Here is a 24608-nt window from a genome sequence, read left to right as displayed (position 1 = left end):
CCAAGCTAGGACAGGTTGCTTACCCGATTTAGGTTGTTTGAAACCGCTGCGTGCGTAGTGAAACCCTAGCTCCTGACAAAATAGGACAGGGAAACCCTACCCCAACATAGGGGTGTTTTGGCTCTCACTTGTCTGCTATGTGCTTTTAGAGTGCGTCTCTATAGGAATGCATGTATCAGTCTACAAGTTTGGACATCAGGCCTGCGGGCACCAGTTCAGTACTTTGGGATTCAGTTCACCTGAGGGTATCAGTTTACGGGCAGAATTTTGGACAGAATTCTGTAGGAGGCACAGTCATTCAGCTCTGCTCATATGGGTTATCGTGAAACCGGGCTGAGATGCTGCATGTTTTCCCTTTTACTAGGTAGTCTGGGAACCATAGCTTCAGAGGGCTCCAATATCCCCCGGGTACACCGAACTTGTGTTGATAGAATTTGTCGGGTTAGAGATTCAGTTCAAAGGCAATCAGTGTTCCTTTACCAGAGGCAGGGTGAAAAGGTCGGTCAAGCACAAACCACCAGTACAGCAGCTACCAGCTCAGTGGTCTTTGAACAGCCAGGTTGAGATTTCTGAGCCTACTGCAGACACAGGTATACCAGTTGCTCAGTTAGATCAGGACAATATGTCGGGTCTGAAAGAGATGGTGTGCCAACTCCAGGATAGTATGAAAGCCATGCAGCAAGATGCTGTCTGTCAAGCGGAATTCACCAAGCAACAGGCCGTGGTCATAGCCCAACAGGCAGAGATAATTGCCAGGTTAGAGCAGCAAACTGGAGTATCTACTTCACACCAGGCTCCTCTCCTACCAAGAGTTCCCATACTCGGGGAGGCAACCCACGTCCAGGATGATACGGACATTCCAGGCGGGCCAGCTCCGCCCCCGGTGCTACCCCAGCTGTCTAAAACACCCACCAACCAGCCAGACTCTCCCTTTGAGTTCGAGACGGACCCCACAGCATTGAAAGTGAGCAAGCTTGAGAAATTGTTCAAAAAGTCTCAGGGGGCCCGCTCTATTCCTGATATAGATGATGGTTATACCAACTCAGTGGTGACCTTGCCGGAGCAGTTTAAAATGCCGCATATCGATCGATTTGATGGCTCTGAAGACCCAATGGTGCACCTCCAACTGTTTTCTGATATCTTGAGGCCAATGGGTTTGACCACAGCCCAGAAATTGTCACTATTCGGCCGAACCCCATCTAGGATAGCCGCAATCTGGTATGCAAAATTGGAGAACTCTGTGAAACAAAACTGGGAAGGGCTGGCTGAGGCCTTTATTGCTCAATACTCCTACAACACACAGATCGAGGTCACGATTCGTGATCTCGAAGTCACCCGCCAAGAGCCAAAGGAGGGTTTCTCAGAGTTCATGACAAGATGGAGAGCAAAGGCCTCAATGATGACTACAAGGCCTTCCGACAAAGATCAGATCAGGATGATTTTTCGGAATCTGCATGGCAAGTTGTTGCAAAAGATGGTCGTTCTACCTCTGTTTACCTTTCCATCCCTTCATGAAATGGGGGTTCAAATCAAGGATGCCATCAGACAAGGGATCTTTGCAGAAGATAATGAGCCTTCGAAGAGGAATGTTGCTCACAGTTCCAATGCTACTACTGATGGTAGCACAGCTGCGAAATGCTCAGAAGTAGACACTATCACCACTTCCCTCAATGACCAAAAACCAACCACTTCAACTCGGCCCCAAGCCCAAAAATTCCATCCTCTTTACATGAGTCTCTCCCAAGCTTTGAAAAAGCTGCAAGAAGAAGGGCACCTAGAACTCCTAGAACCCCAACCCCTTCCAAATCCTCTTCCACCAAGATATGACCTAGCTAAATATTGTGCCTATCATCAACAACACGGTCATGATACGAACCGTTGCATCCACCTCCGTCATAAGATTCAGGATCTTATTGACGAAGAGACCCTAGCTCCACCAGAAGGACCTCAGGTTAGTACTGATTCGTCACCTCCCCATCTCAACCTCATTCATACACTACCATCCACCTTCGACCCCAGCATATACATCACCCCAGCCCATCTACCCAAGCCTGAGGTGTTCATTCCAAAAAGCATGGACTTATGCATGATGGATGCACCCGGACCCCAATCATCTCAAACCCGTGAGCCCACTACTTCTGAGCTGAAAAGAATGATCAAAGATCTTCAGAGAACTGTGACAGATTTGGCCTCCGGGACATCAGCTCCATCATCAACCATATCACATACCAGGGAGTTCATGTCAAAAGGCTCCCCAGTCTTGGAACGGGCTGTATTTGAGGAATGCCAATCCCTTGGCAAAGTGGAGGCGGGTGGAAAGAACAAGATAGGGGCGGACATGGATCCCTATGAACATCTTCTGTTGGCTGTTGAGGCTTTGAAAGCCGAGGGACAGAACAAAGAGCAAGTGCTCGCAGTTGTTGCAAAAACTGTGGACGACATTTTCGCCACTCAAGTTGGGGGCAGTTTGAATCAAGGGGAAAGCTGGGAGAAGGGTCGTTGTATCAGAAACGTTCCTTTCAGCTATAATCCTGCACTCATAAGAGATCAACAAACCAGGCCAGCACCTGCCATGCCCTTTGCTGGTGCGTCCAGCAAAAATCCACAAACCCTAAAGTACTAACCCCGAGGTCGGAGGGTCCTCCATGCCCTCTATATGCCTTTGTCCAAAGCTCTCAAAATCCTTGTTGGACAAGGCCATCTCAAATCCCTCGAGCCTCGGCCTCTCCCGAATCCTCTTCCGACTACACATGATGCTACCCAGTACTGCGCGTACCATCAGCAAACTGGCCATACCACCGACAACTGCTTCCGTCTTCGCCATGAAGTACAAGATCTATTTGATAATGGGGTCATCCTCCCGCCGAGCTTAGCAAAGTCTACCGGCACTGGATCGGTGAACTTGGGGAGATAATGTGATGTGATCGAGAGATGAACCAGCTACGGGTGGCACTCGATTAAACTCTAGACGTGGGAATGGCACGCACTGATCTAAGCAATACGCAAACACCAGTTTTTGTGCTTTCTAACTTGGGCATTGAGTCAGTCTTGTTGTTTTATATAGAGTCAGTCTTTTCTTACTGAGTCAGTTGGGTCTGTCTTGTTGTACCGAGTCAGTCCTATTTTGTTGGAGTCGGGTGATTTCGAGGGTGTTACCTCGGACATCACTTGCTAGTTTGGTGTTTGTCTTTTCGTTTTCTTTTGAGTCTATTTTTGCCTTGGAGCCAGTAATGCCAACAGATTTGAATGAACAGCGGTGATTTTCACATTCTTGTGTTCGCTTCTGCCTTGTGGCAGTTATGCCAGAAGTTCTGAATGAAATGGCAATTCTTTTCGCCTACTTTCCTGTCCCTCGAACTCATTACATTGACCTAAGTTTTTCAAAACCTTTTGAACACTGTGATGAAAACGAAGAGGAAAGAATTCCTTGGGATTTGCAAAAATTTGATCAATTGAGAGAAAGAGAGGCATGCTAAGCCCTTAATGAATGAAATCATGTTTGTTAACGTGAGTACTGAGAAGGATCCTAGCTTGATCCAGATTGGTTCTACATTGTCTTCCGCGCGAGCGATTAGTCGCTTTCTTAAAAGATTTCAAAAAAAAAAAAATATTTTGCGCAGTCCTGCGAAGACCTGTATGGAATCGCTCTTGAGATTGTGCAGCGTAGTATTGCTCTCAACCTTGAGACTCGACCCCCCCTTCGCTTTCCGACCTTGAACCTTAACTCAGAATGTTCAACAGTCAACCGCAATGTGAGGCCTGTGTGGCCAGATTCGAAGCAGCCCTCGACCTAGGGGGCAGAAAAATGTCAGATGTGCTCGGAGAGCCGAAGATGGATCATCCTGCGAATCAATAAAGACTGGCAAGAATGCCAAATCCCAGAAGAGAAGAAAGAAGAAAGTATTGCTGAAGAACAACTGAGTTCCTATCCACAACACTAGGGACAAATTTAGCCCCCATGGAATGGACTCCTGCATGGTCAGCGAATAACAGTCACTCTCCTGGATTTAGACGGATTCGAGATCTCAGAACCATTTGACATGGACCAAGCTATACTTTTACCCTTGAGAGGCTCGTTGGGCCGAAAACCCGAAAGGGCGACCCAGGAAAAAGTTAGAGCGAGAAAAAAGAGAAGAAAAGAAAAAAAGTGAAAAATACAAAAAAATAATAATAATAATGAAGAAAATGCAAAAAATGAAAAAAAAAAAGGAAAAGAAGAAAAAGATGGAAAAAAGAAGAAAAGAAATGAAAAAGAATTAAAGAATATAGCTCGCAAGGTTGAAAACCCGCAAAGGGCGGCTTTGGCAAAAGTTAGAGCATAAAAATGAGAGGTTAAATACCCGAGTGTACCTTAACCCCGAACTACGTAAGGCTTGATTCCCATCTTTGGGATACGTAGGCAACTTCATTCTGAAGTCCAGCCGTAAAACACTTCAAATTGATTGTGCCCATGTAATGGTTTTGATCATCTTCGCTTTCTCTGTATCCGAGAATTTGGTTGTGTTCGTCACTCTGAGGACTGACTACAATGCGCTGCGGGGCCATTCAGACAAGGGGTAACTTTCCGTTGCCATTCAATGCGCTGTGGTGCCGTTCAAACAAGGGGCAACTTTCCATTGCCATTCAATGCGCTGCAGTGCCGTTCAAACAAAGGGCGACTGTCAGTTGCCATGCAGCTCCCCTCAAGCAAGGGGCAATTTTCCTTCGAATCTGAGGTTGTGCATCTCGAGAGTGGGTTCTATGCTTGTTGAGCAGTGGTCATTTGAAAAAACAATTTTTGAGAATTTTTACTAAGGTTGACTGATCTTCTCTCGAAAACTATTCTATTTTTCCAAAACTGGACCTTTTTCTTGGACCCAAAAAAGAAAATTTTTCAGTGCTCATAACCTAACTTACATGATTTTGAATCAGAAAATCGAACAAGCGTGTTAATTTAACTTTTATTTTGGTTAAAATTATTTTAGTAGAAAGCCAAAAACAAAAAATGGTCAAGATGATGAACTAGGGGCACAGTTGAGTCAGGTGTTCTGTCTTTTCCCCATTGTCAACATACATGCCAGAAAAGGCGCCATACTTGCCAAGAAGGGCACTCTACCTGTCAGAAAAGGCACAACTGAAGGCGACAACAAAAGGGCTGAAAGCTCTCTCATCCTCCAAGTAGCGAGATATTAAGCCAAGTGTGAAGCACAAGATTAGAATGGATCAAGATACTCCATTCCCTCATCCGGCGCATTGACAGATGTCACCGGAGGAAATAGCCGCGAACTGATTATGTTGGGCAAGAGCCCGCAACTTTCTGTTTATCCATCAACCACCCAGGGGAGGGATAAAAAATGAGAGATTGAAGAATAGAGAGATGTGCGCTGAGAGAAAAAGTGAGGAAAGGGCTTTTTCAGAAAAACAGAGCCTGAGGGCCGAGTGATGTGAGAATCACAAATAAGAAAATGGTGGGAAATAATACCCGGAGAAACTGGCTCCTCGTGCACCAAGAGGTCTCTTGTCTTTGTAACACAGTTGAGTGTTGTGTTCGTGTGTTTTGTTTGTCTCGATTCTTGTTTTGAGTCGTTTAAGTGTCGATAGATGTGTTTAGGTTGTTCTACCTTTGTTTTCCATTGTTGAGTCGTTTTGGCTATGGTCATTTGTAGGCTCAATACCCGGTTGAGAACCCTTTTCTCATTTCAATTTCAAAAATCGTTTTGTGCTCAGAGTGCCGTGTCGTTCTCCACATTTGTGCAAATCAGGATTGGTTCTTTCATAAAGCCGCGGGATTCAACCCAGGTCATGTGAAAACAGTAAAACCAGGACCCATCTGAAGCTATGAAAGTTTCGGGCTACAAAGCAAAAGAAAAGAGGGAAAATGTCGGGCATCCGAGATTGTTTCAACTTCAGCAAGTTTCATCATTGCATCCCGTATGTTCAGAATGAGCAGTGTCTTGTATGAGCTGTGTGCCGAATAAACAAAATACTATGTTATGGGCTGTGAGTTCAGAATGAGTTGTGTTCAGAACGGACCGTGTGTTTAGAATCAGCGATGTCCTGCGTGAGCCGTATGCTCCAAAATAAGTAGAATATTGTGTTATGAGCTGGGTGTTCAGAATTAGCAGTATGCCGATACGAGCTGTGTGTTCAAAGTGAACAGAATACTGTGTTGACTGTTTCACTATTTCAAGCCAGAATGGTGATCAGAAGTGCTCTCCCTGAGTACCATTCCCCGCGAGAGTAAAACGGTCTACCGCCACTCACTCCATGAGGTGTTTTCTAAAGTGCCACTTTGTTTGTTTATTGCATTCCTTAAACATCACGCTCCGCATTGCTTGCAACATATATCGTATCATCACACTTATTGCATTTATTTGCATCTTGTGTTATCTCTTATTGTTTATCCTTTTACGCTGAGCAGCATTTAGGATTGTTGTCCCCCGGGACCCAACTTAGGTTGCGTGGAACACGCTCCCGAGTTGTTTACCTCTTCTCACGGTTTCAGCGTGGTTAGAGTGTTCTTTTCCTCACACGACTTCAGCGTGTTTGGAATTTATCCCAGGTTGCGTTGTAGACGCGCTGGGCGGGTTGTTTTTGGACCTCCTCTCACGATTTCAGCGTGGTTTGAGTTTCCCATTCCTCACACAATTTCAGCGTGTTTGGATTTTATCTCAAGTTGCGTTGTGCGCGCACTTGAGCGGTTGTGTTCGGACCTCTTCTCACGATTTCAGCGTGGTTAGAGTGTTCTTTTCCTCACACGATTTTAGCGTGTTTGGATTTTATCTCAGGTTGCGTTGTGCGCACACTTGAGCGGTTGTTTTCGGACCTCTTCTCACGATTTCAGTGTGGTTAGAGTGTTCTTTTCCTCACACGATTTCAGCGTGTTTGGATTTTATCTCAGGTTGCGTTGTGCGCGCACTTGAGCGGTTGTTTTCGGACCTCTTCTCACGATTTCAGCGTGGTTAGAGTGTTCTTTTCCTCACACGATTTCAGCGTGTTTGGATTTTATCTCAGGTTGTGTTGTGCGCGCACTTGAGCGGTTGTTTTCGGACCTCTTCTCATGTTTTCAGCATGGTTAGAGTGTTCTCTTCCTTACACGATTTCAGCATGTTTGGATTTTATTGCGGGTTGCGTTGTGCGCGCACTTGAGCGGTTGTTTTCGGACCTCTTCTCACGTTTTCGGCATGGTTAGAGTGTTCTCTTCCTCACACGATTTCAGCGTGTTTGGATTTTATCTCAGGTTGCGTTGTGCGCGCACTTGAGCGGTTGTTTTCGGACCTCTTCTCACGATTTCAGCGTGGTTAAAGTGTTCTTTTCCTCACACGATTTCAGCGTGTTTGGATTTTATATCAGGTTGCGTTGTGCGCGCAATTGAGCGGTTGTTTTCGGACATCCTCTCATGATTTCAGCGTGGTTTGAGTGTCCCGTTCCTCACATGATTTCAGCGTGTTTGGATTTTATCTCTGGTTGCGTTGTGTGCGCACTTGAGCAATTGTTTTCGGACCTCTTCTCACGATTTCAGCGTGGTTAGAGTGTTCTTTTCCTCACACGTGTAGACACCCCATTTTTTACTGACCTTGAGACTCAGACGTCACCAGTTGAGCACTTGGTGATATTGCATATTGTGCTTGTTCAGAAGTTTTAGAGTCTCGGCTGCGAGCCTTGCCTCCAGACTTCTGGACTCTTTTGTGCTCTGCCTCGGTTTGCGAACTGGGCTCCGTTTTCTCCGTTTTCCCTTCCCGAAGGGAGGGAGAGGTCTCGTAGATCATCTCTCAGTGGCCGTAGGCTACGTTTCGTGGTCGTAGGCCATTTTGCCCGTTTGGAGCCCGGTTTCCGATTTTTCGGAGCCGTTGGCCGTGTGCCTCGGTTCGGGACCGCTTAACCATCTCCGTTTGCTCTGGTTTTTGGCATACATCTTTATCTCCCTTTTGAGGGACACTGTGGTCCGAGAGACCAACTTTGTGGTCGAACACCACTCCCGGTGCCCAACAGTCAGTTTTCGGGGCCCCGGACTGCGCGTTCCGGCCCCCGAACCTTCATTTTGCATCGGTTTGAGTTCATTTTTGGCAGGGACCTCTGTTTCATTGCTAGGAAGGTCATAGGAGGATGGGAGGCCAGTAATTGTTCTGTTAGCCAACTTTATCCCTTCATCACCCTCCGTCGCCCGATTTTTCTCACTTCAAAGCCAATGTTGACCACCCTTGGGCCATTTTCTTGCACCCTAAACCCCATATTTGTGATGTACACATCTGGGAGGCCACCAATATTTGGTGGCCGGCCAGTAATTGCTTTTGAACCTTTTGAACCCCTTTGAAAAGTGGGTTGTTCTCTCTCCTGGTTCACCTTCTCCAGTTTTTGACCACAGGGCTGTGTTGTGCACACATGGGAGGCCCTCTTTCTGTGGTGGACGGCCATTAATTCTCATTGACCGTTTTTACCCTTGGTCGGCCGGCCATGGGGAAAGCCGCCCGGCCACCTACAGTCCCAATAACCGGCCGGCCATGCTCCTTGCTGCAGGCACATTCCAAATATGCATCTCTTTTCCCCCCAGATTGTGTATCCGGGGGGGTGCATTTTTGGAGGGAAACTTGGATTGTTTTCCCTCCATTTTCCCCCCCCCCTTTTTCCCTCCTTTTTTCCTATATAACAGGGGCTCCAGTTCTGTTATTAGGGTTACAAAATTTCCCTAAGAGCTTTGCATACATACACCTTCTTCTCCCTCTCTTCCAAGCTCAAAACCCTTAAGTCCTACACTCATTTCTTCACCAACCCATAGCCTCACCCTTTCATCCTCCATTCTAGAAGATGGAGGTTGTTCTTCAAGGCCTAGGAGTGCTGTATCTCAAGCCAAAAGGTGCCAAAGACTAGTCTTCAAGGGTAAGCTCTATTTCCCTCTTTTTGGTCCATATTTTGCATCCTTTCTAAGCCATATTTGCTTGTTGTTTTAGGCTCCGACCCTAAATAGAACTAGGCTTATTTTGAGCTCCTTTTCACTTTTGTTTAAGGGCCTCTCACTGTTTGAGGCCTCCGTGTTGCACTTGCTTCATTGTCTCTCTTGCCATTTTCTTGTGTAGTATGTTTTGCCTATGTATAAATTGTTTCGAGGTATGTCATAAACTGTAAAGTGGCTTATTTTGAGCCCTTCTTCAATGTTGTTGAAGGGATCATCACTGTTTGAGGCCTCTATCTTCCACTTGCCTTTATATCCCTTTTTGGCTCCATTTTTGCACGATTTATTAGCCTCTTGTGCTTCTGTTTTTGGACTCTGGTCCGAACTAAAAACAGCCTTATTTTGACCTCCTATTCATGTTTCATTAAGGGTCATTTATTGTTTGAGGCATCCTTTTTATACTTTGTGTTATAGCTCTCTTTTTGGCCTTATTTTGCATAGCATTTTAGGCTTGCATGTATACTGTTTTGGGTCTGGTCACCAACTGTGAAATGTAATATTTTGGGCCCCTCTTCAACATTGTTGAAGGGCCCCTTTGTGTTTGAGGCCAGAAACCATCACTTGCTTCTTTGTCCCTCTTTTGGCCCATTTCTTGCATGAGAGCTTAGCCATACCTGTGTTTGTTTTTGTGGCTTGTTGTAAACTGTAAAAGGTTATATTTTGGGCCCCTCTTCCACATTGTTGAAGGGCCCTCATCTTTTTGAGGCCAGAAACTGTGACTTGCTTCTTTATCTCACATTTAGGGCCATTTTTGCGCATCGGTTTAGCCCTATTTTTGTTTTCTTTTTGGCCTTGCTTAAAACTGTAAACATGCTTTTTTTTGGGCTTCCTTGAATCTGTCTTCACATGACATGTACAAATAATGCATGCTTGATGTAGCTACAAGTCATTTCATGCGCTTATTCTTGCATTTCGAGACCATTTCATGCATTGAGTGCTATATTGTCATGATTCGGGGCTGTTTCGAGTCATATTTTAGCACTGAAATTTTCATGCTAGCATATCATATTTCATGCCTTGCCATGTCTTGTTAGAGTGGCATTTGGTGCCTTAGGGTCGGTCCTCGGTTTGCGTGCATGTGTGCACGCATTTCGAGTGTCTCATTTTCATCTTATGGCCTCCGATGTGAGTGTGGCTGAGGTCCACTCATGTTGGTGTAAGTCCATTATGCATTGTGTATGCCATTTCATTTCATAGCATTGCGTATGCTAGGTTGTATGTTAGCGCATTGTGTATGCCATGTTATCTCGTGCATCGTGTATGTCATTTCATAGCATTGTGTATGTTGGGTTGTATCTTAATTGCATTTCATGCATATCATGCATATTGCATCGTGCTTGGGATAGGAGTTAGCCCGAGCACGGGAAACGAGGTACGTTTCGTACTCCAAGTGACAGAACGTATCTCAATTCCTGGTCGCCGACACTCCGGATTATCCATGATGGAGTCTAGGCCTTGTTTTGTTTTCATGTGCATTCATTCTATATTGAGTTGCGCAATTCGACTCCTCGGCCATTATGCATCGATATGCGTGATTAGTGACACGAGGATCGAGACATGCATACATATGTGAAAATACATTGCTATGCCCCTTTCCTGCTCTCTGTTGCAGCAAATCAAGAATTAGCAACCTTCCGGAGCTTGGCGCGCTTTCCAAGAATAATTGCAAAACAGAGGCTAATTAGGACATCCCAGTGGATTTCCGCGCAAGGCAGCCCAAACATACATCATTCATCAGAGTCAAGGCAGTCCCTGGCTTGCATGCCAGTTTATAGCTTTCCTAGATTAATTTGTAAATTAATTAGGATTTTTGTATTTATTCGGGACTGTAATTATTTGGGACTGCATATTATTTATTCGGACCCTCTGTGCGAGGGCATAACTGTAATAAGTGTGCGTGGGTGTGATGTATGTCTTCCAACCCCACGTCTTTCTCCCTTTTATTTACCAGCTTATAATGGTTAGATTAGGGCATGTTTCAATTAGCATACAGTATGACAGCATGTTTGCATCATTCATCTGTTTTGCATGCACCGGGCTCGGCGCATCATACTAACTGCATTTGTATTTCAATTTCAAAGTTGAATACTTGTTAACTGTTGCATCTCATATGCCATGTTTAGAATAGCCGGGCCTGCTATAGTTGAATTTTTGCATGTGTTGCATTAGGCATTTCTATATAATTTGGATCATGCATGGATTTCTAATTAGTTTCTGTTTTGGCTTGGAGTACTCGGTAAGTTTTATGCTTTAGCATCCTTGCATGCGTGCGAGTGACTGCCATGAATAGCATGCTTACCATGAGGCTATGTGCTTATATGATATAACTGCCTGAATGCCTGTGAGTGAAGGTTGGGTTATTTGAGTTGGAGCAATTCGTTAAAATGTATGTTTTAAGCCCACTAGATAGTGGAAAAATCATGTTTTCTAAGCCCACCGGAGGGTGGCAAATCCACGTCTTAGCCTACTTGCGGGTAGCACCATCAAACCATTTTCAAATAAACAAACATGAAATGTTTTGCTCCAATTCAGGCGACCCAGTCTATACTTGTATGCTGTGTGCATTACATAGTAAATCTAGGCTAATAACCGGAATAAGAACACATAACGTTTTCAAAACTAGATATCATGGTTAGTAGAGGCCGATCTTTGATCGGGCGAGCAGGGGTGCTCACGAAGTGACCTTCCCCAATCGTACCCAAGTTCCCAAGCCGAGGCAACTTTGGTGATCACGGACACGTGGCCTTAGGCAACGAGTCAGGGTTTCCTAAATTTCCCAAAATAAAATATTTAGGTGGCGACTCTGTATCTGGCAAAGCAGTCCATGTTTGGCACTTCTTTCAAAAATCTGTTTTCTCAAAACGATTTGCCGGATTTGGACTCTTTGGTTCAGATTTAGAACCGTGACAATTTGAGAGTCCTGAGCTGTAGTGACCCCAAATGAACAGAACGGGACCCTCCCTCCCGGGGCGTTCGGGGACGTCTACAGTTTCTGGCGACTCCGCTGGGGACTTAGAGAACTTGACTCGAACTCATGATATCTGTTTTTGACTACACTTATGTGTTTCTTTGCATTGTATTTGCATTGGTGCGCCTAGGACACCGTGTTTGCCATCTGCTATTCCTGAACGGTTTGCCGGAGGCTTGTCTTGTCAAGGCATGACCATAAGGTTGACTGGTTGTGGGCTCTGCCAGTATGGGAACACAAACCCCGATTTTACCGGGGCACCCTTTTTGACCATTCGACCTAGTGCATATTCGGATCCATAGTGACCATTCCAAACTAGGACAGGTTGCTTACCCGTTTATAGGTTGTTTGAAACCGCTGCATGCGTAGTGAAACCCTAGCTCCTGACAAAATAGGACAGGGAAACCCTACCCCAACATAGGGGCGTTTTGGCTCTCACTTATCTGTTATGTGCTTTAGAGTGCGTCTCTACAGGGAATGCATGTATCAGTGTATGAGTTTGAGCATCAGGCCTGCGGGCATCAGTCAGTATTGGAGAATCAGTTATCTGCGGATATCAGAGATTCAGTTTTGGGGGTAGTGATTCAGGGATAATGATCAGTGTTTGAGGACAGTGTGTATTCAGCTTATCGACTGTGTGTTGTTATGCCCGGCTGTGTGTCATGCATTTACTTTAAGCTGTTATGTTGTCTGTTTGTCTGTTTATTTATTTCCTTATTGCTTTATTTATCTTTTTACTAGGGGCAGTTTTAGCACAATTGCTTCCAACCCAGTAGATATTCCCCAAGCACTTTGGACACGAGGTCGTCGACTCAATCAATCTGAGGATCTAATTGACGGACAACCAGTGTTCCATTCTCTACCCCCCGTTGTCAAAAGAAGGCCAAGAAAGTGCAGTGCGTCAGAACAGAGGTTGCCAAAACAGCGGGTTACTCCATCAGAGGGCAATAGGACTGAGGTCTCGATTGTTGCTATAGAAATAGACATACCAGTTAGTCGGATGGATCAGCAAAATACGTCAGGGATGGAAGCCCTGATGCGCCAAATACAAGAGAGCATGAGACAAATGCAGGAGGATGCCGCCCATCAAGCGGAGTTCTCCAAACAGTAGGCCGCGATCATGGCCCAGCAGGCCAAGCTAATCACTAGACTGCAGCAGCAGAATGTGGCATCTGCTTCACATCAAGTTCCTCCTCCGCCAGGGGCTCCATTACCCAAGCAGGCACCTACTGTCCAGAATGCTCTGCCAAACACCCAGAACACCGTGCCAAATGTCCAGAACATGCAAGAGGACACGAACCTTCCAATGGGGCCATCTTCGCCCCCGCTTCCGCCTCAACTGTCTAAGACCCATATACCCAACCACCCGGATTCCCCCTTCGAGTTTGAAATAGACCATACAGCTCTGAAACTGAGCAAGCTTGAGAAGCTCTTCAAGAAGTCACAAGGAGTAAAGGCTATTCCGGATATTGAGGATGGATATACTGACGTGGCCGTAACATTGCCAGATAGGTTCAAGATGCCGCAGATTGATCGTTTCGATGGATCCGGGGACCCCATGGTCCATCTTCGGCTATTCTCAGACATCCTGCGGCCAATGGGCCTGACCCGACCACAAAAGCTTTCGCTGTTCGGCCGAACCCTGTCGAGTGTGGCCGCCATCTGGTACGCGAAGTTAGAGGCTGAGGTAAAAAGAAGCTGGGATGAAATGGCTGAGGCCTTTGTCGCGCAGTACTCGTACAATACTCAGATTGAGATTACAACTTGTGATCTCGAAACGACGAGGCAGGAGCCCAAAGAGACTTTCTCAGATTTTGTAACTCGATGGAGGGCGAAGGCATCGATGATGACTTTGAGGCCCACTGATAAAGACCAAATCAGGATGATTGTGCGCAATCTCCAACCGAAATTGATGCAAAAGATGATTGTACTCCCCTTTCCCACCTTCTCAGATTTACACGAGATGGGGGTACAAATTGAGGATACGATGAAGCAAGGTCTGATTGACCGGGATAGGGAACAACCGAGGAGGACTTTCAACCGTAACAACAATGCAGGCCCAAGTGGCGCTGCAACTGCAAGAGCTTCAGAGGTGAGCATGGTCACCACTATTCCACCTCCTCTTCCGAGACCCATGGCAGCCACACCCTTCTCCGGTGCATCCGAAAGTAATACCCAAACCACTAAACACCAGCCCAGAGGCCAAAGAACCTTCACCCCACTGTACATGCCTTTGTCCAAGGCTCTGGGGGTCTTAATCAGAAAGGGGCATCTAAAACCCCTAGAGCCGAGGCCATTACCAAATCCACTTCCACCCTCTCACAACCCAGCCAAGTACTGTGCATATCACCAGCAGCACAGTCATGATACTGACCAATGTTTCAGGCTGCGTCACGAGATTCAAGACCTCGTTGACAAAAATTTGATTCTACCTCCAGAGAGACCTAACGTCACAACCAATCCACTCCCTACACACAACCAAGCTCCACCTCCCAAAAGAGTCAATCTCATCCAGACTGGGGTCGTGTCTTACGATCCTAGCATCTATATTACTCCTACCCATCTACCTAAGCCGGAGGTGCTCCTTCCCGACTGCACTGACTCTTTGTGCATGTTGAACATCTCCACAACCCAACCAGAGCCAACGGTGGTGACCATCGAAGATGGGGCGAGGCAGACTTCAGAAAGGGATGGAATAGTTGAGTCTGGGATTGAACAGAGTTTTGTTGGGGAAGTTTATGATCCGAGTAAGTACATCTTGTCAACAGGACGGATTGGGCTGGGTTTAGAATTGCCAGAGAAGGAAGAGTTGTGTGTGATCCAGGGGGATGGATTTGAGCAAGGGGCAAATGATTTGACAGCTGTAGAGGAGGACTTTGCCAGCCTACAGTTTTTCGATGACCAAGAATCAGGGGATGCGGCAGTCAACTGGTTTGAATATGAGGAGTCGGCAGAAGTTACCGGATGGTTAGATGATCAGCCAAATGTGGTGGAAGAATTTCAACCAGAACAAGGCCCAGCAGGGGCAGGAATATTAGCTGTGGCTGGAAGGGCCGAAAATCAGAGTGCATTGCCGGAGAGCGCCGGTACAAAGAATTTCGCTCAGGACAGAAGCATTGTGAATACAGGGAAAGTTGAGCAACAAACTGCACTGACGCAGGTAGAACAACGGGGTTCTGAGGGAACCGGGAAAGCCAAAATTCATGAGGGAATCGGAAGTGCTGTGGGCACAAGAACAGAGGATGCTGTGAGCATGTAGGCTGAGAGTGCTATGAGTACAAACATGCCCGAGCCAGACAGGTGGCTTTTGAACGCCAGCGGAATGTGGTGGGAAGACGATGACTTATGTCTTGCCCACACAGACGAAGATTGGGGAAGCAATCAACCGGATGACACCTGGTACCTCGATGAGGTTGATCACATGACAAGAAGTGGGCGGTACTTCAAGCCCCCGCACCTAGACCAACCCGAGACATCTGGAAAGGACAAAGAAGCCGAGAGGCAGAAAGAGAAGCAGATCGAAGAGGAAGCTGTACTGAAACAGCTAAAGAAGATACAAGCAGACATCTCCATCTAGGGACTGCTTATGGCGTCACGAGTACACAGACAGGCTGTCTTATCTGCCATGGACAGGGCGAAACTCTCTATAGATACTACACCAGAACAGCTGGTTGGGCTGGTTTTTCCGGGAGCAGGTTCCCTGGCATTAACCTTTTCAGACAAAGAACTACCGCCTGAGGGCACAAATCATAACAAACCCCTCTACGTTTCCGTGGAATGTAGAGACAAGTGGATACCGGTGGTACTTGTTGATACCGGGTCCGCCATCAATGTCTGCCCAGCCAGAACAGCATATGCAATCGGGTTGAAACCCGCGGACTTCGTGCCGACTACTCAGGTGATCAGAGCCTATGACAACACTAGCAGGGAAGTGATGGGGACTGTCAAAATTCAGACTCAGGTTGGTCCAGGACAACACAACATTGAATTTCATGTCTTGGACGTTTCCGCAACCTTTAACCTACTTTTGGGGCGACCGTGGTTGCACCAGGTCAAGGCAGTCTCTTCCACTTTGCATCAGATGCTGAAGTACCCTCACGGGAAAAGGGTAGCTATTGTCTTTGGGAATTCATCAATCCATCCGCCACCGGAAGTGTCCACACCAGTCTTAGAAATCGAGCATGGCACTGAGGATGTGTTCTTATCAGGGTTCACTTTGGCTGAGGCTCGAGTGGTGCAGAATATTATGGCTGTGAATGAGGGGATGTACATCAGTGCTCAATCCGTCTACCTCATGAACAAGTTACAACACATCCCCGGGATGGGATTGGGAAGGAGCGACCGGAAGGGCGTCTCAGCATTGGCTGAAGTGCCGCACAACCCTCATACCTTTGGCTTGGGTTATCTGCCCACCAAAGAGGACTGGGTGAGGAAGGGAAAGGAAATGGCCGGAAGAGCCAGAGCAAAGCAGGCTGGGAAGCCTTTCGAATTGATGCATAGGCCCATTTGGGGTACCCTGAACGGACGCTTCGTCCGGGAGGGGGAGGACTTTCCGTTTTGCGGCTTCCCAGAGCCATGGCTAAACGCGGAGAAGAAGCGCGTACCAGGTTTCGAGATCTTCTTCGACCTGCAACTACCCGGGGATGAAGTTTCCGAATAGCAGACAGACCCATCAGCTGAAGTTGAACAGAGTAAGAAAGTGCAGTCTGAGGACACCGAACTTGAAATGGGGGTAGCCCTGGCGAGTCTACTCTCAGATCCTCCGATCGACCATAAGTGCTTGGGGGATAACTTCTCGGTATGCGTGATCAGAGATGAAACGGTTGCGGGCCTTCTAGCGACTATTTTGGATGCATCTATCGCACCCTCTCTCACTTGGCAATACAAAGAGGGATTCTTGTCCAGCAGTACCGGGTCAGGTAGTGAGCCGGAATCTGATTCCACCGAGTCCTGTGAGTCGGAATCAGGTTCCAGCTCGACTGAGTCTGAGTCTGGTAATCCTGGGGATGATAACCCGGATACCACAGTTATGTCCAGGTCGTCATTTTCTTTCTCGTTTGAGTCTGTTGTAACCGAGATTTCAGACGATTTGGATGAGCTTAATGAGAATCAAGTGACTGTGGTTTCTGAGTACTTTTCTGTGCCCTTAATTTATTGTATAAATTCAGACTTTCAAAATTTTGATGAAAACGACGAGGAAGAAATTCCTCCGGTTTTGCAACGTTTAATTGAGCAGGAGTAGGAGAGATTTGTCAAACCCTTAACGGACGAAATCATTACCGTGAATATTAGTACTGAGGAGGACCCGCGGCTGGTCTAGATCGGGTCCACGTTGTCTTCGGAGGAACGCGAGCGCCTAGTCGCTTTATTAAAAGATTTCAAAGATGTTTCGCGTGGTCCTATGAAGACATGCCTGGGATCGATCTTGAGATTGTACAGCACCGGATTCCCCTTGACCCCGAGGCCCGACCTGTCAAACAGAAACTCAGAAGGATCCGCCCCGACTGGGCTCTCAAGATTAAGGAATAGGTCACCAAGCAAATCGATGCAGGTTTCCTGCTGGTTTCCGAATACCCGACTTAGTTGGCCAACATCGTTCCAGTGCCGAAGAAGGATGGTAGGATCCGGGTGTGCGTGGATTTCAGGGATTTAAACAGAGCTAGTCTGAAGGACGACTTTCCCTTACCGCATATCGACGAGTTGGTGGATTTCACAGCAGGGCACGCTTTGCTCTCATTCATGGATGGCTTCTCAGGGTACAATCAGATACTAATGGCACCAGAAGACAGGGAAAAGACAGCTTTCACCACCCCGTGGGGGACATACTGCTACAGAGTAATGCTGTTTGGGTTGAAGAATGCCGGAGCTACTTATCAACTGGCCGCGACCACAATATTGCACGACATGATCCACAAAGAGGTTGAGGTGTATGTGGACGACATAATTGTCAAGTCCAAAGAAAGAGAGGGCCACTACACCGCCTTGCAAAAGTTCTTTCAAAGGATCAGGGAATTCCGGTTGCGACTGAACCCTCAGAAGTGTACGTTCGGTGTTACAGCGGGAAAAATACTGGGATTTCTGATTACACAAAGGGGCATCGAGGTCGACCTTTCAAAAATCAAGGCCATCTTAGAAATGCCACCACCAAGGACTGAAAATGAGGTGCGAGGCTTTCTGGGTAAAGTGCAATTCATAAGACGGTTTATCTCAAAGTTAACCTTGACTTGTGAACCACTTTTTGGTCTCCTGAAGAAAGGCAAGAATTTCCAATGGGACGGCCGATGCCAAGCTGCTTTTGAACAGATCAAAGAATACTTGCAGAACCCGCCCGTGTTGTCACCGCCAGAGCCAGGGAAACCGTTGATATTGTACCTCTCAGTGACTGAGACCACAATGGGCTGCATGCTCGCACAGGAATCAGAGGATAAGGTGGAGAGGGCCATCTACTATCTGAGCAAGAAGATGCTAGAGTACGAGACTCGCTACACACCATTAGAAAAGGCTTGCTTAGCTTTGGTATGGGCTACCAGGATGCTGCGGCACTACTTGTTAGCTCACTCCGTAATGTTGGTTTCACGACTGGATCCCATCAAATACCTTTTCGAGAAACCGGCACTTACGGGTAGGCTAGCTCGTTGGTTGTTGTTGCTCTCCGAATTCAATCTGAAATATGTAACACGCAAGTCAGTCAAGGGAAGAGCAGTGGCAGAGTTCTTAGCCGATCATCCAGTGGAAGGAGGTGAAGCAGTTGAGTACTTATTCCCAGATGAAGCCATTTTGCACATCGACGACGAATATTGGACGATGTACTTTGAAGGAGCGTCAAATCAATACGGGTATGGGATAGGAGTGTTGCTGATAGCACCCGACAATTCCCGTATCCCTCTAGCCTTCAAACTCCGGTTCAAAGTCTTGAACAACGAAGCTGAATATGAGGCATGTATTGCCGGTCTAGAAGCAACCCTGGAACTAGGGGCAAGACGGTTGGATGTCATCGGGGATTCGAACCTTGTTGTGTCTCAAGCAAAAGGAGACTGGAAAGTCAAAAAAGAAAAGATGATGATGTATCACCAGACATTGGACTTGTTAATTCCTAGGTTTGAGAAACTAAACTTTGCTCATCTTCCAAGAGAGAACAACAGGTTCGCAGACTCTTTAGCAACTCTATCTTCCATGATAGACATCCCGTTTGGAATCCGGATGCGTCCAGTCATCATTGACCAGAAATTTGCGCCAGCCTATAAGTCGATTGCTGCTATAGATGAGGTTCAGGACGAAAACCCCTGGTATTATGACATTTGGAACTTCTTGGAGAAGGAAGCATACCCATCAGGGGTAAATGCCAAGGATAAAAGGGCAATCAGAAGAATGGCTGTTCAGTTCATCATCTGTGGGGGTAAGCTGTATAAAAGAGGTCATCTGGGAATGCATAAGCTGTGTGTCGAAGCCGAGGAATCAAAGCGCCTGATGGAGGCCATCCATGGAGGAGAATGCGGTGCACATATGAATGGAGTAATGCTGGCACGGAAGATCCTCAGACAGGGTTACTACTGGTCCACCATGGAGGAGGATTGTATCAGTTTTTTCCGGCGATGCCACAAGTGTCAAATTCATGCAAATCGCATGAACATCCCGCCGTCGAAACTGTACAATATGACTTCGCCATGGCCATTTTCAATTTGGGAAATTGATGTGATCGGGGCTGTCACTCCAAAGGGGTCGAATGGGCATGAGTTCATCCTGGTCGTGATAGATTATTTCACAAAGTGGGTCGAGGCCCAATCATATACGGTGTTGAAGGCGTCGCACGTTGCAAAGTTTATCAGAAACAACATCATCTGTCGCTATGGGGTCCCGAACGAGGTCATTTCGGACAACGGTTCCCACTTCAAGAAGGAAGTGATTGACTTGTTGGAGAAATGCAACGTGACTTTTCATAAGTCATCCACATACCAGCCGCAAACCAACGGAGCGGTCGAAGCCGCCAACAAGAATATCAAACACATACTGCAGAAGATGGTGGAAACCTATCAGGATTGGCCAAATAAGTTGCCATTTGCTCTGTGGGGCTACAGGACTTCAATTAGAACTTCTACCGGAGCGACTCCGTATTCATTGGTTTATGGAATGGAGGCCGTTCTACCTATCGAGATTGAGGTTCCGTCATTACGAGTATTGGCTGAGTGCCAAATAGCCGAAACAGATTGGCAGCAGAGCAGGTTTGAGGAACTCATGCTTTTTGATGAGAGAAGACTGAAAGCACTGTACCATGTTCAAGGCTATCAGCGCAGAATTGCCCGGGCTTTCAACAAGAAAGTTAAGTCTAGGAATCTAAAGGAAGGAGATTTGGTGCTCAAGGACAACCGAGCTCCCATCCACGACCCAAGGGGCAAGTTCAAACCTAATTGGACTGGTCCCTATATCATCAAAGCTATATGGCCAGGTGGAGCTGTGGTTCTGATGGATCTAGATAGCTTGGAGTTCTCACAACCGATCAATATGGACAAGTTGAAGAAATATTACCCTTGAGAGGCTCGCTAGGCCGAAAACCCGAAAGGGCGACCTAGGCAAAAGTTAGAGCACAAAAAAATTGAAAAATATAAAAACTAAGCTCGCAAGGTTGAAAACCCGCAAAGGGCGACCTTGGCAAAAGTTAGAGTGTAAAAGGAGAGTGAAAATACTCGAGTGAACCTAAGCCTGAACTACGTAAGGCTTGATTCCCATCTTTGGGATACATAGGCAGCTTCACCCTGAAGTTCAGCCATAAACTTTTCCCCGATCAACTTTGTCCATTTTGACCATCTCAGTTATCTTTATCCATCAGCATTTATCGCAATTTCCGGTGCAGTGCTTTTCAGACTAGGGGCAACTTTCCGTTGCCACACGTTGTCGCGGTGCTATTCAGACTAGGGGCAACTTTCCAGTTGCTAGGATCCAGGATTGTGCATCTCAGTGACAGATCTTAGGCGTGTCCAGTTCTGCTCCATATCGAAAATGGTTTTGAAAAGTTTTAATAAAAGTTGGCTTTGTTCAAATTAATCTCTTTACAACTAAGACCATTTTTGGACCAAAGCGAAAATTTTCAGTACCACAACCTTCAATTTCATTGATTTCAAAACAAAGTTCTCCTGCTCTTGCATACAATCGAAGTTGCTTTTTTATTGCATTCATAAAGAAAACTTGAAAGTACTAGTAAAGCAATAAATCCGGGGCATAGTCAAGTCAAGTGTCCCTGCGCCCCCTCCCAGAGTTGGTCGAAGCCTCTGATGCCAAGCTAGGCCCAATCTGTGCCTCCTCATTAAGCCAATCCAAGCACTCGTCAGACAAAGTGCAACTGAAAGTGAGAGCAGGGGCCAGGAGCTCTCTAGTCCTCCATGCTGTGGCATATCGAGCAAGCTGTGCACCTCGAACCGGAAAAGCAGCCGGGTACTCAATCCCCTCTGGCAGGCAAATCTGATCATGACCGAACTGGCACAGGAACCGGAACGGAAAGTAGAACACACAGTGGGTCAGACCAATCAACTGGATCCCGATTAGCCGAGACATGCTATAGCTCATTGCCGGGAGATTGAGCCAAGGACAACGCCAAGCAATGCGACCTGCAGACAAATTGCACATCCAGTCAAACCACCACCCTTCGTCAGGGGCATCAACTAGGCGCTGTCGAAAGAAATAGCCTCGAGCTGAGTAGGCTGGGCAAGAATCCACAACCTGCAATTTGTCCATCAACCATACCTGGAGAGGGATGAAAAATGAGAGAATAAAGAATAGAGAGGTGTACGATGAGAGAAAAGTAAGACAAGGGTTTTGTGAGAAAAATCGAGCCTGAGGGCCGAGTGATGTGAGCAAATACATATGTAAGATTGGGTGGGAAACATTACCTGCAGTAGCAGTGGACTCCCAGCAAATCTAGTCGTCTCCCGGCGATGGAGAGCATCCAAGCCCATCAGCGTCTTGGCCAAGGTCATAGCAATGCAACTCTTTCCTTCTCTCAAGCCTTGAGCAACTTCAATCAGACGAATGCTAGATCCGCCAAAGCCCGGGGAAAGCAGAAAGTGAGATAGCAGGCACAAGCAAAGGGCGTGTTGTCGGAGACCTTGCTAATAATGGTTACTGCGGTCACCAGCGTCAGAAAAGCGATGAATCAAACCGAGGATATCCAGTTCCTCATTACAAATCAGAGACCGAGCGTCGTGTGCGGTGAGTCCACACATTCGCCCTAAAGCTTGGGCGTGGCCAAAGCGAAACTGGGGCAAAATCTCTTCATGACTTTCAGATTCCATCAAAACTTGAAAATCTTCAAAAGTTGGACATACCTCTTGCCCGCCAAAGCTAAAGACATGTGTCACCGGGTTCCAAAACCTCGCCACGGCATGAAGGAAAGGAAGGTGCAGCGGAGTGCGACTCAGCGTGAACAGTGCATTCAAGCCGAAACCTCGGAAGTTCAACTTTTCCGAACCATCTAGAGAAGCGATCCAAGCTGTGAGATTTTCAACAAGAAACGCCTCCATTTTTGGTGCAAAACTAAGGTGAATTGAATGAACCACGGAGCTAAGGCTTTTAAAGAGGGAAAGACACTATTCGGGGGACAAGTGTCAAAAATTTGACAGTTGCTGGACTAAGTGGCCGGCCGGCCACCTTTTCTGGGAGGCCGGCCATTTCCTTTTTCAAAAACTGGCCGGTGACTACCCCCTTGCAATAAATATGGTCGGCCGGCTCCAAAAAGTAGCCGGCCATGCTCCAATGTGTGTCTTTAGCCTTGTTGTACCCTCCAAGAGAAAGTTTCAAGCATTTCCCTGCAACGGGTGTGTCGAAGGCCTCCATTTCCCTCTGTTTTGGATGCGTTCCGTTGCCCAGATCGTCCGAAGTACACTTTGAGTTGTTGTTTTGTTTATCGAGTTGTTGTTTTGTTTATCGAGTTGTCGCTTTGCTTATCGAGTTGTTTTTCGAGCTGTCGTGTTCCGTGTTTTTGAGTTGTTACTCTCTGTTTAAATAATTTTGTTTGAGTCTTGAGTTGTCAATACTATTGTGTTTTGCTTATCGAATTGTAAACTTGCTAAGGTTTTGTTATATCTTAGAAAGTTAAGTTGTTGCGTCGGTTCACTACCTGACTGGGCAAAATGCACAATGCACATTTCCATTCAATCTCATTATGGTGCAAAATGATGCAATATGATGCTAAGAGTTTAAAATACAACACTTTTTTCAAAAGCTGTTTCATTCCATCATGCCTCGCTTGTTACAACATTTTACAGACTAAGGCACAAGTTTTACAAAAATAAAACTGCCCGATAATGTACAAATGTGCTACAACTACTAGCAAAAAGATAAATAAAACAGGAAACGGCTGCATCTGCGCTATCAAGAGCAGGAATAAGAGGCCCTCCTCGTCCTCTTCTGCGGAATAGCCTCTCTGCCCACATTGCCATCGTCATCATCTGAATCAGAGTCGTCACCCTCGGGATCCCCCTCAGCCTCGCCTCCACTCCCAGAACCAAGACCGGAGCCATCCTCTCTATCGGCAGATGTCTCCGACTGACGATCTGCAACCTCGTCCTCATCGGGCTCCTCCTCTATAATGTGTGCCCTGCACCTATGAGACGGTCCCCCTCCAGCTCCTCGGAAAGACCTGGATGGCCCAGCTCCTCGAAAAGGCCTGGATGGCCCAGCTCCTCGAAAAGGCCTGGATGGCCCAGCTCCTCGAGAAGGCCCAGATGGCCTGGCCTGCAGCTCTGCATATACCGGGGGCATCTGAAAATAAAGAGTTCAATTCAAATACATCAGTCCAAATATGTACATCAGATGCGGATGCGAGAAAACTACATGAAGTGGGTACATGTAAACACAGTGCATAAATGAGGTGTGTGTCAGATGTGCTCTACACAAGTAGCCTATCAATGTAGCAGAAATCAACATATCATCAGAAGTATGATAAATACCAGAAAACTAAAGAGTACCTGGAAACCCATGACGGGCAGCTGCGCCTCTCTCCGCAAGACTATGCCCTCAAGTGAGGCCACCAATCCGATCACTCCCTCCATGTACTCTCTGCGTGGCTGCAGATACGAGCTCATAATCATCAGTGAATAAAGAAATGTCTAAGTGTTTGAATGACAGATGAAAAATAGTAGGGCATACCGGCGGTGAGTCGGGATCAATGATGTATTGATGGTCAGGCATGGGAGGCTCTATCGGAATCATGTAGGAGGTCCCGTATCGCCATCCTGTTAACTCGGCCGGCATGTCTGGCCATCCGGGATGAGGATAAGTCGGAGGAATCGGGGGACCCAATCCACCCCCACCTCTAGATGTACCAGCCCTGCTGGTGGAAGGGGCGTCTGCAGCCCGAGCCCGGGCCTGGCTCGAAGATGGCATGCCAGCAGGCCTCATCGTCGGAGTACGAACTCCCGTCAGTGGAGGCATCAGGTATATGTGGCGGTAAGTAGCGTAATCCCCCTCCTCCAGATGTAGCAAGGCGTCAGTACCCAGCATAGCATTAACAACATCCTGGGAAATGAGCATATCGGCAATCCGCATATTAACTGGGGGTGCTGAAGGAGGGTCCTGAGAAGTGTACCCCCAGGCCTGACGCAAGAAGCGGTCTCCCAAAAACCAGGCCCTGCCAACTGGCCCTTCGAACAGAATCCTGTACCGGGAGGCACCCTACCCTCCGGCAAACTGGAATCGAAGACCCTCACCTAAAGGCGCCCA

This window comes from Camellia sinensis, chromosome 5 (genome assembly GCF_055761805.1).
Source record: "Camellia sinensis isolate YWXY chromosome 5, ASM5576180v1, whole genome shotgun sequence".
In the NCBI taxonomy this organism is placed as follows: Eukaryota; Viridiplantae; Streptophyta; class Magnoliopsida; order Ericales; family Theaceae; genus Camellia; species Camellia sinensis.
This window is presented reverse-complemented; position numbering follows the sequence as displayed.